The sequence below is a fragment of the Triticum aestivum genome, chromosome 1B (assembly GCF_018294505.1).
Source record: "Triticum aestivum cultivar Chinese Spring chromosome 1B, IWGSC CS RefSeq v2.1, whole genome shotgun sequence".
NCBI lineage: Eukaryota > Viridiplantae > Streptophyta > Magnoliopsida > Poales > Poaceae > Triticum > Triticum aestivum.
In genome coordinates, this window is record NC_057795.1 from 326,890,606 (window position 1) to 326,905,724 (window position 15,119).

Consider the following 15,119-nt stretch of genomic DNA (forward strand, 5'->3'; position numbering starts at 1 on the left):
GCGCCTCCGTCCATCGCATAGGAAGGCGCGCCCGATGCCCTCCTCGGGTGGGGCTCGGGGGCTCTCTTTTGGAGGGACTCAGACCTCACCAAGATCACGAGGGAGGCGCTTGGGCACTACTTGGAGGCGTGCTTCGTGGCACATTTCCCTCAGGAAGGCACAGGGCGTGGAAAGCCCAACGTTCAGGAGTTCATCGCCAAGACCACTCAGGAGCTTCAGGAAGCAAGGGCCATGTGCGGCGACTGCCGCTTGCCTGGCATGGCCCCCCATCCAGGCGAGGATGGTGGGCTGCGCATCTGCATCGACCTCCCAGGGCTCAACCGAGCCGCATCTCAGGAGCGCTTCTGGCCTTCGCGTGTGACACGCTGGGAGGGTCCGGCGCACAGCTACGTTCGCATGCTGTTCGTCCTGCCAAACACGGATGCCACCTACCAGCGTTACCGGCAGAGCATCCTGGTGGCTCAGGAGGCTAGGCACCACGTGGTCCTAGCAGAGATGGAGGCGATCCTCAAGGAACCACCTGGACCCCCAGAGCCTCCTGAGGCTCAGGGCCCAGGGGGCTCATGAGGGACGACCTCTTCACCGTGCATCTTCAGCTGCCCCAACACCCCCTCTACAATGGAACCAGGTGACATCTCCCAAGTTCATTTCAGCTGGGAGCGCCCTCAGGGCTGCATCATTCCCGGGCCGCGTGGGTCCGTACCTGCGGTATGTATCTCTTTTTATCTCTTTAGCTTACATTGCTGGGGGCGCCCCTCGGGCTGCATCATCCCCAAGCCGCTTGGGTCCGACCCAGTGGCATGTATCCATCTTGCATTTACCTAAGCTGGTTTTCCTTTCATGCCTAATCTACCTGAGATTATCACCTGTTCGACTGCCACCTACCACGGGTCCCTCCCTCTCTCATGCAATTCGCTTGCATGTTAAAACGGGGGCTCCTGAGCATCGCGACTTAGGAACTCTTACTCGCTCTCCAGCCCTCACCCCTTTGCCTTGACCACGGCATCGCGACCTGGCATACCAGCGGCGGCTGAGCTCGCCCGAGGGTCGGGACCTAAGGACATAGAGCTTTTATACCTAACCGTCTCGCAGGAACACATAGCTGTCAAAGACCCAAGACCAGGCGCAACCCGCCTTGAGGTAGGGCCTCGTGAGTCCTGCGCTGGCTCACGAGTGCCCAGATACACCTTGTCTAGCCCTGTCGTGCAAGCCATGTGTCAGGGTGGGGCTGTACACGCCCTGGGGGCTCTCCTCAGAGGGAGCCCCCCTCCCACGTACTAATGGAAGCACCATGCTCCGCGCTGGCTGACGACACTGCCGAGGAGCGGCTATGCCCGAACACATACGGAAGAGCTATGCTCCATGCTGGTGATAAACAATTGAGGGCGGCCTCATGACCGTATTAACCTCAGGGAGCCCCAGAGCTCAGTGTCTGCCTCATCGCAACACCTCCCCTCAAGAGCGTCGCGCGAGGGGGCTGGGCACGGGGGTTGCGCCCGGGTCACGCCCGAGCGTACGCCACCCAGCCAGGTCCTCCGGACCTGGTCGTCGCGCGTCCCTCCCCGAGCGGAGCCAAGGTATGAAGGTCGTTTGAACGTCAAGGGGGACTCCTGAGCATCGCGGCTCAGGAGCCTAACTGGTCACATAGCCCCTCACTCCTTGGTCCCGTCCTGGTGATCCGGTCGGGGATAACGGCGGTTGAGGTATGCGCGGGGCCGGGCTCTACTGACGTAGAACGCTAGATCTACTCCTAAGTTTCCTCCCTCTAAGTTGTTTGTGCGTCAAGGAGTACTCCTGAGCATCGCGACTCAGGAGCCTAACTGGTCACGTAGCCCCTCACTCCTTGGTCCTGTCCTGGTGATCCGGTCGGGGCCAACGGCGGCTGTGGTATGCATGGGGCCGGGCTCTGCCGACGTAGAATGTAAAGCAAATAGGAAGAAAACTGCAAAATCTTGAAGCAAATATTACAAACCATAATTGTCTTCACAATACTAGACACAAGTTTAAACGCCTCCACGAGGCATGGTGCACATTGCAGGAATTAAGCAAGAAAGAAGCTGTCACCCTTGGACATCACCGTCGCCCTCCAGGGACTCCACCCCCATGGTGGCACCACTCGGGGCTGCAGGATCAGCAGCACTGCCTGCCACGGGCGCAGGAGTGAAGGTACGGAACTTCCCCAGCAAGGCCTCCACCTGGCTCTTCACGGCTTCAGCAGCAGCGGTGAAGCACTCGCCGTCCACGGGCTCCAGCAGCTCGTCAAGATTGGTGTTAGGCCCCCGGAGGTGGAGTTGGCTGAAGATGCGCGTCAGCGCCGTAGAAGAAAGGACGCGAGCTTCTTCCTCTACCATGAGGCCGATGCCGCTCATGACTTCCTCAAGCGCCTCGACCAAGTAAGGAAGCAGTTGGGCAGGGCCATCCTTGTCGGTAGCCAGTGGCTTCTCCAGGCCCTTCTCATAGATTGCCTTCAGGACCACGCGAGACCTCTCCTCGAGGAGTGTGAAGGCCGTGCGGTCCTCTGCCAGGACCTTCGCCTTGGCGTCAAGCTCGGCCTTCTCCACCCTCACCTTTTGCTCCAGTGTTTCCAGCCAGCCACGCTCAGTGCTCTGCGCCTCCGCCAACCGCGCTAGAACGGTGTTGCGATCCCTGGCGGCGTCCTCCCGAGCCTTCATCCTCTCCTCCTCCGCCCGGCGGTCATGAGCTTCTTCGGCACGCTTGTCACACAGATCCATCAACTTGACCTCCAGTGCCTTGCAGCAGTCCTGGGCAACCGCATCCTTCAGCGCCGCCTCGCAAGCGGTTGCGGCTTGGGTGGCGGCTTGCTTCTCCTCCTCGGAGGCTGCCACGACCCGCCTCAGCGCCGCTCGGAGAGAGGTGTCAGAGTGAAGCCAGCCGGAAACCAGCTCCAAACGCCCGGCTACCAGATGGGAGTCGGTGCCCTGGAGGTCTTCTTGCAGCTGAGCCATTTCAGAAAGGGCATGTTCCAAGACATCAGAGGAGGCAAAACGGCATGGAACCAGCGTCACAGCAGAAGGAGGTGGCGGCAGCGTAACCATGGCTCGGGAGACTGGGGGCTCCTGAGCCTTGGGTACCTCAGCAGCAACATCAAGTAATGGCACCTCCAGAGCCAGCAGGACCATGGGGGCTGACTCTTCGTGAGGACACTCTCCCGGGCCTTGCAAGGATGACCGGGCAGGAGAGGTGCAAACTCCGTCGCCTTCCCTCCCCATGGAAGAAGGCGCGGCCGGGCAGATGGATCAGCCCCAGACGGCGTCACCGCGTCCTCCTTCCTCTTCTTCGCCGCAGACGGCGGCCTAGCCAATCGATGGTGAATGTCAAGGACCAACAGCATAATCAAGAACAAGATGGAGAATGGACACTTACTGGTCTACCGCGGCGTAGTCCACCTTCCTCTTGCTGAGCTTGAATCCCGAGAGCCTCGTGGCCTGGGGCGCAGCTGCAAGAGGTCCAGGAGCAGAAGAAGGTGCAGCAGAAGGGCTGGAGGCGGCTCCAGGCGGCGCCCGGCCAAAAGCAGCCACACGGGAGATCAGCGACGAGATGCTCTTTGTCAGAACCTCAGCCGGGGGCCCCTCCAGGAGTCGAGGCTTGGCTCGCGAGGGACTCCCTGCCACGAGTGTGTCACGCCCAATATGCGACCCTATCCAACAGGAACTCGAAGGTCCCACCAAGGATAGACCCGCATATTGAAACGCTTTTGCAAGGTGGATATCATTACATCAACATTACATAATAGACGAGGGAACATACATAAGGCATACAATGCCACACGAATACAACATCACGATACATCAGAGCACCATCCGACTACGGATGAAACATAAACAGAAACTCAAACGACATCCACCCTGCTAGCCCAGGCTGCCGACCTGGAACCTATCCCCTGATCAAAGAAGAAGCAGAAGCAGAACTCCAAAACAAGCAAACATCGCTCTCGCGTCATGATCATCGGATAAACCTGTACCTGCAACTGATGTTGTAGTAATCTGTGAGCCATGAGGACTCAGCAATCCCATTACCATGGGTATCAAGACAAGCAAAGCTTAAAGGGAAAGGAAGGGGTAAAGTGGTGAGGTTGCAGCAGCGACTAAGCATGATATGGTGGCTAACATACGCAAATAAGAGCGAGAAGAGAGCAAGCGAAACGGTCGTCAACTAGTAATGATCAAGAGGTGATCCTGAACACCTACTTACGTCAAACATAACCCAGAAACCGTGTTCACTTCCCGGACTCCGCCGAGAAGAGACCATCACGGCTACACACGCGGTTGATGCGTTCTAAATCGGATCTGGTGTCAAGTTATCTCCAACCGGACATTAACAAATTTCCATCTGCCTATAACCGCAGGCACGGCTTTCAAAAGATTATACCCTGCAGGGGTGTCCCAACTTAGCCCATGATAAGCTCTCGCAATCAACGAAGGATAAACCTTCTCCCAGGAAGACCCGATCAGACTCGAAATCCCGGTTTACAAGACATTTCGACAATGGTAAAACAAGACCAGCAAGACCGCCCGATGCACCGACAATCCCGATAGGAGCTGCACATATCTCGTTCTCAGGGCAACACCGGATAAGCTAAGCGTACATGTACCAACGTAACCCAAGTTGCTAAGGGATGGTCCCGCACAGTGCTCTAGTTTGGACCAACGCTTAGACAAGCACTGGCCTGGGGGGGCTATAATAAAGATGACCCTCGGGTTAATTACTCCCAAGGGAAATGTAGGTGGTGGTGAGGCAAATGGTAAAACCAAGGTTGGGCCTTGCTGGAGGAGTTTTATTCAAAGCGAACTGTCAAGGGGGTCCCATAAATCACCCGACCGCGTAAGGAACGCAAAATCCGGGAACATAACACCGGTATGACGGAAACTAGGGTGGCAAGAGTGGAACAAAACACCAGGCATAAGGCCGAGCCTTCCACCCTTTACCAAATATATAGATGCATTAATAATATAAGAGATATTGTGATATCCCAACATAATCCTGTCCACCATGGAGCAATCTTCAACTTCACCTGCAACTAACAACGCTATAAGAGGGGCTGAGCAAAGCGGTAACATAGCCAAGCAACGTTTGCTAGGAATGGTGTCAAAGGTTAGAGGTTCATGGCAATTTGGGAGGCTTGAAGAGCAACAGATAGGTAACGCAGCATAGCGATAGAACGAAGCAACTAGCATAGCAATGATAGTAGTGAGATCCAGGGTAGCGGTCATCTTGCCTGAAATCCCGCAAGGAAGAAGAACGAGTCCATAAAGAAGACGAAGCCACGAAGACGAACCACACGTAGACGAACGAATCCTCACGATCGCAACGAAACGGGAACTATCGAGGAGAAGCACACACCATGGTAAACACACCACACATAGACAAGACATGATGCACAACAAGCATGATGCAAGACAAGGCTACATCAAGCTACTCATGGCAAGAGATGATGCAAACAAGAACAACACATCAAGGCAAGTTTAAATGAGGCCGGGAACAACATATAATAAATCCGGTAAGTCCTCATATGCAAATTTCGAAATTGGACCAGATCTGAATAAACCTTATCTTCAAGTTGTTAAACAGCAAGTTAAGATGCACCAAGATGATCTACGCGAGATTCTAGTCAAGTTACATATAAAGTTCATTTAATTCGGAGCTATGGCCTAGAAGATATGAGCAAAACAAGTTAAACATGGCATTGATGCAAAATGCATACAAATATCAAGAAAAAACCTCAAAACAACGATGCAACATGATAATATGAAACTATATGCAAAATCAAGCAAGTTTCATATAGAGCACGCTCAAAACGGAGCAACGGTTCAACACACACACTCTATACAAGTTATAGCAACAATCTGTCCAAAACAGCAACTAGGCATATTGCAAGCATCAAAACAATAAGCTACAACATCTCAACGTAAAAAAAAAGGCATGGGCATGAAGTACAGGTAAAGCATAACAAAACATGAACACTGAGCTATCTCCAGAAATCACTAGAACATGCCCAAACACACATGGAAAGATTGCAAATAATAACAGTTTCAGACTCATCAGGAAATAACATCAGGTTGCAATGTTTAGAGCTACCAAACAACATGTTACAGGAACTTAACATGGCAAACAAAGGCATGGCATGAATATACTAAATACATAGAACAAAAGTCCCTTACTGACCATGAGCCAAAAGGGCACAGAAAATATGATGGCACCCATGTAAACATGGCAAATAATATGACAGATTCATACATGGCAGGAACAACAATAAGTAGACATGTTGGTGAGCTTGAACCACTCACTACAGAGCAATACATGGCATGGCAAGGCAACCAACAGAAAGAATACATGTTTATGAAGCTAAGCATGGCAAGATTAAGTTCATAGGGTGCATGGATCACTAGGAAATCACATGGCAAAACTGAACTTCATGTTAACAGGCTGACAGCAACATCATTTAGCAACTTTGGAGCAAGTTATGAACAATCTACAACAAGCTATATATGCAACCATGGGCATGGATGGATAGCTTATAACCATATGTACAAAACATCCTTACTGAAGTATCTCAAAATAAGCATGGATCTCTCTCTAGCATCAAGTTTACATGGCATAAAAATAATAGCAGAACAGGGACTGAAATCAGCAACAGCAAGTACCCTACTTAGCAAGCTCGATGCACTCAGCACAGAAATCACAAAAATACATGGATAGCACCTCTGGAAAGATGGCATGGCATAGATCAAAACACATGTAGACATAAACCTCATAGGATGTACACATCAAACATGGCAAAAATGACAAATGAGCAAGTTATAACAGTTTCAGCAGATTAACATCAACATGCACACTTCCAACGGCATTTCGGGCATCAAGATGAGCTCAAATGTCAGGACCCTGATCCTAAGTCACACCGATCTAGCATGTAACACATCATATCACTTTGCGGCCTCACGCACGGTATTCCCACGGGTGCCACCTTACCTGGCCCGGGACCGTTTGTGCCTTTTGGCTCACGTATATGATAGTGTCGCTAGCATCCATATGACAAAGAACCCGGGCTGACATGGCTAGTCGTGAACCCAAAGTGGCACTAACTTACAGGGACAGGCATCCATGACCCAACATCGAACGTGTCGGTCATCAGCGAGTGAATCCAGGCTGTAGCACTGGGCTAGCAGGACCCCGATGAACCGGGCTGTAGCGGGCTAACAGGACTCCGGTATTCATCGCGTGACATTTCCCCGAAGGGACAGACACAGGAACGAAGAAGGACACATGCCGGCCAGCCTAAGTGTTCCGGAGCAGTAGCAAGCTACCATGGCTCAGTGGAAACACTAGGAGACATTTCCCGATAAGAGAGGCTACCAAGGATAAACAACTAGGTTGTCAGATCCCACACATACCAAGCATTTCAATAACATACACACAATATGCTCGATATGTGCAAATACAACATGGCATCACAACATGACTCTACAACTCAAGTATTTATTCAATAGGCTCCGAGGAGCGAGATATTACAAACATGGGTCTCATGACCCAACAATCAGAGCATACAAGTCAAAGCACATGCGGAAGCTTAACATGTCTGAGTACAGACAACTATAAATGAAAAAGGCTGAGAAGCCTGACTATCTACCGGATCCTGCCGAGGGCACAAGATCGTAGCTGAGGTAACAAGCTAAACGTCGAAGTCCACGTGGAACTACTAGTGAGACTGAAGTCTCTCTGCAAAAACATAAATTAAGCAATGTGGGTATAAATGTACCCAGCAAGACTTACATCAGATCTATCTACATATGCATCATTATCAACAAGGGGGATGGTGGGGTTTAACTGCAGCAGGCCAGCTTTGACTCGGTGGCTATCCTGAACTACGACTGCAAGTAACTCTTTTGAGGTGGCGCACACGAGTCCACATATTCACCATATCAATACACCACTATGGATCCGCTCCGTCTCCCTACGAGAACGCCATCCATAGCACTCACGCTTATCTTGCGTATTTTAGAGTATCCACTTTCACTTGTCTATGAACTATGCAAGGGGTCCAAATTTCCATATCCGAGGAATCCGGCTATTTGAATAGATAATGATAACCCTGCAGGGGTGTACTTCTTCACACACGCTTTCGCCACTTATCGCCCTGTACACGTCATGTACCTCGGCAACCTTCAAGCGGAAGCCGGGCGAGGGAGTCGGCCACGACCTGACTAACCGAACAAGTCTCTAGTCCAGGTTTATCGCCTATTCGGGTTCCATCCGCAAGGAGATCCGGCCGGGGTGTCGCTCACGGCCCCAAACGATGTGAGCAGGGTTCCCAAGCCCACCATCCGGGTGCCACTCGGTACACCGTGCCACTGTGGCTAGTCTGTCCCAAGCCCACCTGTATTGGGTGCCACTTGGTAGACTACTAACACTACCTACAAACACCAGAAACTAGTTGCAACTCCTGGACAGAGATCATGTTGATTAATAAGTCGAGAGAGCTTGGAGCACCCGGAGCCCAATATGTGGTAGTAACTGATCATGGATCACAAACACAGAACTCAGTTCCTGAGGATGGCTGCAATGAGACAACCCACCATGTACTCCTACATGGCCTCTCACCGCTACCTTTACCAAAACGTGTTCACACACTTAGCTCACACACAGTAGGACATGTTCACACGCCTCTGATTCATCCCCGATGAATCAGACCTGACTCAACTCTAAGCAGTAGCAGGCATGACAAACAAACATGAATGAGTAGGCACAACAGGGCTCAAACAACTCCTACTCATGCTAGTGGGTTTCATCTATTTACTGTGGAATGACAGGTCATGCAGAGGATAAAGGGTTCAGCTACCGCAGCAAGTAACAGATGATTCGCTGTTGTCCTAATGCAGTAAAAGAGAGCAGGAGCGAGAGAGTGGGATTTTATCGGAATGAACTAGGGGGTTTGCTTGCCTGGCACTTCTGAAGATAATATAGCTCTTCATCGATGTCATCGATCACATCGCCGGTACACGTCTATCGAGAGGGGACAATTACCGGCAAACAAGGAAGAACACAATCAATGCAATGCGACAATATGATGCATGCTATGACATGGCAATATGAATGTGTTTTGAGCTAATGCACCTAGCTATGATTTAAACGAAGTTGGTTTGAATACATGATTCAAATTCCCACTCCATATATGATTATTTAAATGCCCTTTATTTGTTTTGTCCAAAACAGAGGACAAACATTGTTCAAACATGCATGAAAATGGTACAGATGGATTCCTTGAATTTTTCTGATAATTTTTCATATATAAATTATTTAATTTGGAGTTACGGTTGAATTTCTATGAATTTTTGAAGTTTTAGCTATTTTCTAGAATTTTCAGAATTAAATTAAATCCAGAAAACCTATTACTGCGTCAGCATGACTTCATGGTGACGTCAGCAAGTCAACGGGCGTTATCCAGGTCAAATCTGACCTGTGGGACCCTTTGGTCAGTGTCACAGTGCTAGTTATGTGACTATTTAAGTCCTAACAGAAGTAATTAGCTCGCGGGGCCCGCTGTCATTGACCCTGGGGGTTAATTAGCGGGGCTATTAACAGTTAATGATGAGCCATGTCATCTAAACCGGCGACTAAACGCCGGCGGTAAGCAGACGCGGTGGCGCTCCTCGTCTGGCCATCTCCGGCCACGAGAGGTTGCGCGGCTGGTGGCGTTCGAGAGCGGCTGCATCGGCGCTTCGGGTGGTGGCCGTGGCAAGTGCGGGGTGGGACTGTGGTGTCGGCAGCGGCGAGTGAAGCGGCGGCCGGAGCTCGGCTCCGAGCGAGCGCGGCATTGCAATGCACAAGGGAGCAGGCTAGGCGAGCGAAGGGCACCGGGAGGAGGCCCTCACTCGCGCGCATCCAACGGTGGCCGTGGGGATGCCAGGGACGGTGTGTAGCGGCGGCGGCGGCGAGCATATGCGGTGGTGGAGCTTCGGCGTCCGTGCAACTACGGCCTAGAGGACGCGGAGAGGCCGGGGAAGAGGGGGAGTCGAAGCGGGCGCTCACAGCGGTGAAGGGGAGCAACTCGGTGTAGCCGGGGACACGCTGAGGCCGCAAATTGATCGGAGGGGGCCGTCGGATCCGGAGGTTGAAGACGACGGTTGACGGTGATGCAGGGCCTCCCGGCATCCCGTAGCTCGATTGGGAGGACGAGGAGGTTTCTTCGGTGCTTCTGGAGTCGGTGGAAGGGCGAGGGGTGGCTGGTGGCTGCGAGGACGATGGGTGGCGGCCATGGCTGCTCCAGACCGAGCTCGGGGACGAGCGATGGGGGGAAGGAGAGGGCCAGGGAAGGGGGAGAGTGAGCGGGAAGGTGCTGGGCGTCTCTGTGGCGCGGATTAGGACGAAGGGCGGCCTCCAGCGCGAAGCAGGAGGTGGACGGCTCCGCGGTGCGCGCGTGTGTTCGCTCCTACCTACTGGCAGGAGGAAGACGACGAGTGAGGAGGTAAGTGGGCTGGGCCAGCCAGCTACAGTGCTGGGCCGCCAGTCTGGACAGGTAAGCGCCAAGTAGTTTCTGCTCTTTTTTTATATTTCTGTTCTGTTTTAAATTTTTTTAAATTTGTTTTGCCACTGTTTTGAATTTAAAAATAATTCAAACAATGCCAAAAACTCCTCTGAATATTTTTATTATGCTAGATGGACTTTTCCAAAAGCTCATAAAATATTTCAGGGGTATTTGAAATTATATTCTAATTATATGAATATAATTCAAATTCAAATAGCTAATGAATTAAATTCAAAGTCACAAAAATAAATCCTCCTAAAATGTTCAATATTTTGGTTGGGACCAGAACCCTTGCCAAAAATTATCAAACATTTAGGAAGAGCATTTTGGAACAATGAATGAGATTTTTAGGGTTTTTGCCCTTCTTTTATCTAGGGTTTTGAGGCTTTCAAAATTCCTCAATTCAAGTTTCAAAAATATAGACATGATGCACACATGAAGCTAGCCTAGAGCACTACCAGCAGCTAGGGATGTGACAACTCACCCCCACTAAACAAAATCTCGTCCCGAGATTCAAGTGTAGGGTAAGACGAAGGGGAAACGCAAACTGGTATAATCTTCTCGATCCAGGGTGCATACCATAAGAGTGTTGATTTGATCACCATCATTATCTTGATGTCTTGCTCCGAGAACTCCAGCCAACATGACAACGAGAGGAGAAGGGAACTCTAGAAGGATCCATCTTCTCGAAGGTCGAACAACTCAGGATTAACTCTCGGAATGGGACATAGCAACATCTCTCGAGCTGAGAGACGAAGCACACATCCATAGGAATGGAGTAAAGCAGATGACGGAGGTTCACTAGGTAGACAACAATTCCACGCTTAAAAAGGGTGGTGAATGGTCGTCAACGTAGCGAGGAGTTGAGTTGCCATGATACCACAATGAGGCATCTTAGGGATGGTGACTCGTAGATATATCCCCTTAAGTGGCAAAAAGAATTACCTTTGATTCAGAGATCATTGAAACTCTTTAAACCAGCCTAAGGCAATTCTCGAGCGATCGTTTGGAGGGGGTCGATAGAATGGCATACTCGGACTTGGATGATGTGGATTACCTTGTTGAAGACAACGTAATGGATGAATTTTCTTACCACCGGAAATGGAAGAGATCCATGGTAGAATGGCACATTGGCGGTGCAGGCTGAGAACAAAATGCAAATGCTAGGAATGATTCTGGTAACTGGGGAAGAACCCAACAATAGAGAGTGAATTCACTGTTTGAAAGGTCATAGCATAATCGAGGAAACTGAGTGGAATCCCAGTTAGAGCCGATGATAACACGTAGCGCTTGTGCGTGCTCTCAAGAACTTGAGCATTTCCATAATCATCAAGGTTTTACCAACATCCGTGTCAAGGATCCTGGCAACACAACTTGCTACCATGATGAATGATGATGGATGATGCAGATGCAAAGGAAGATAACACTTTCTCAGATTTCACCCTAGCAATGCCAAGGAAAGAAAATCTGGATGATCGACCGAGAGACATTTAGCACTCCGCTTCTAATGTTCTCCTTGATGTGCTAGTGTAACCCATTCATAGATATGGTTTGATAACTAGAACATCAAGTAAAAGGTCAGACTTCGGGAGCAAAAAAAATCCATAAGGAACAACTAGGGAGGTAAATCCTACAAAATCCTTATGGGGAGGTGGCCATCTTCCTCAATCAAGATACTACAATAATGGTTCTTCCGGCTGGGTGTGTTGGCCACGACATCCACCTTACCGGTTATCGAGGGACCAATATTATAGTTCTTGGGAAATGTTCCAACCATCATGTCTGCCTGAGATTCAGATCTGGTTGGTGTCAGGATATTCCAGACTCATCGGGTCTAGGAAGAAAAATGAAAGTTTGCAACACAAATCGATGAAATGACGTTGCGAGATTCTCGGGAAATGAACTACGATAGCAAGCTCCAAAACATGAGCTGGTTCTGCTACACACGTGTGAACACGCTGTCCTAGACAAGCATGACCACGTGGTAGTCTTACAATAAAACACTACCGAGTTCTGGTTGGGAACCATCACCGTGGATAACGAAGTCCTTGCATAAGTCATATGATTAGCTCTTATGAGGGAACTTCTTCTCCTTGAACAAATCAATCAGTGGCTTGGTGTGCTACAGAATTCATATGGAACGAAGATGATCAGTCTAACAGACCACAGAATACTTTGCACGTGCATGACTGACTTGGGATGATTCCAGAGGAATAAAACAAACTTTCTCGAATTCACGACGGCAACTTACATCAAATGCACGTGAATCAAAGGGAGTCACTTCTTTCATCTAAACATATACCTCAGAGACGGAACTCGAAGGCATTGTTTACAAAGTTTCCAACACTAGCTTAATGTCCAACAGAATCATGGAGAAGATAAGGATGTTGTCGATGGGCTCAATCAACAATTCATCTAGGTTCCCTTTTTAAAAGGAATTCCATAGTTAAGTGAACACGGTGATAGCATTGGTCAGACCAAAAATATAATGGTGTATGCTCGAGGAAAATCCACAAATAAGACAGCATTACGAACATCGTTGGTTCTGATTTGATTTGACGATAGCCCATACTTAAATCAAAGGTTTGGGTAAGATAATAGATCCAACAATTGTTCACAAGGACCAATTGATGAAGATACCATCTTTCTTCAACACACACACACACACACACACAAAAAGATATCCCTTAACATGAACTAAGTCAGGCAAGCTTTTATCTTCCAACTCTCCAAGTTGTTGTTTAGCTTGACCAACTAGCTCAGGGGTATCCCACACAGATTCTTGGAGAAGGGGTGGTTTACAAGGAACCAACTTGATCACGAACTCAACATAGCGGTCCGGTGACAACCTGGTGATACTTTCGAGAAGATATTCGGAAAATCACGAACCACCGGTATGTTACTAAGCTCGAGAACAATCTCTCTTTTGAGGGCAAGACGATATGATCAAATGAGTGAGGAATTGACAAGATCCTAACTCATCAATCGAAGGGTGCACCGAAATAAGGACTAGGTAGCACGATCAGTCTTAGAAGGATGATTCAAAAACCAACACGCTAAGAATGAAATTATTGTCCTTTAACTACCAAGCAACGAGGTTGCTAGGAGTATTGATTTCACACATCACAATTCATTTGTCGGTATTCTGGTTGCATCAACACGAAGACCGAGGAATGACTAATGATGGTGAGAAGTATCACTACGTCAAAATTCATGAGAGTTGGTGTAGTTCTCATGACAATTCTGACATAAAGGGGGTAATACTCCAAGGTAGAACAAAACGAAAAGCTGGATTGGCATTTGGTCTGCGGAATACAACTGCTTTGACCCAATCCTAGATATGGATGAGGTACTGGAGTTTGTTTCTCCTAGTCATTCAGGACAGAATGGCTTGACGGACCACAAGAGTAATAGGCATCGATAAACGAATGCACGCATACTCTTGATTATCAATTGACAGACGAGGGTCAGAATACAACTAAGGAGGAACAACTCGAGGAACATATAACTTTCTGAGTTGTGGATGCATAGATTAGTATGTCGAGCGAAGTTCAACATAATTCTTCCGGATAACCCATGCAGAGAGGTAGGACTGGCAGAGCCACAATATATAATGGAGAACTCATCAAGAGCACTCTGGTTGTGATTGTTCAGTTCAACGAGGAACTTCTGCCATAAGTAGTTCATGGTATTTGGAAGAAGAAGATACCACGGACTTCAAGGACTATCGCGAGGTTACTAATAACCTAAGGGAGCTAGCAATTACTATCAACATGAAGTAAGTAGGGTGAATCTCGGGTTCAAGAACCCAGGAATAGAATACCTACTCCTAAGTAGCATCACGGGACGCTTTCGGGAATGATGGCCAGAATCATCACACTGGGATCACAAAACATGGCTAGACTACTAGATGATCACCTGAGACACCTAGGGTCATAATAATAACTCCAACATAAATGTCGAGGCAATAGAGTACCTCAACTCACCGTCTAGTGTGGTTAATCTGGCCATAAAGGACATCGAGAACGGAAAGAAAGGATTTGCAAATGCATCAGACTATTTAGAAACCTGGGATGACTCGGACAGCATAACGGCTGTAAATGCTCAGAAAAGACTTGAGACATTCACAAAAATGGTGGCATAACCACGCAGAAGCACAATATCAAGGTTTCGAGATCAACAATTAACATACGGAAGTAGTAGGAACTGACTGAGATTAGAACCATCAATCCTACAAGTCTACGGATTAGTAACACGTGATCCTGATAGAAAGAAGAGATAGCCTAGTTCTTAATCCCCGTAGGAAAGATAAGATGACTCAGATCAGAAGGGCATAAGGTATAAGGAGTAAAAAGAGCCTTACGTTCCATTCCACAATCAATTCCCTTATATAACTAAAGTATTTCTAGACTCAACTTCGAGCAGTTTGGCTTGGTAATCCTACAGGCAGTCAAGCTCTGATACCAACGCTGTCAGGACCCTGATCCTAAGTCACACCGATCTAGCATGTAACACATCATATCACTTTGCGGCCTCACGCACGGTATTCCCACGGGTGCCACCTTACCTGGCCCGGGAC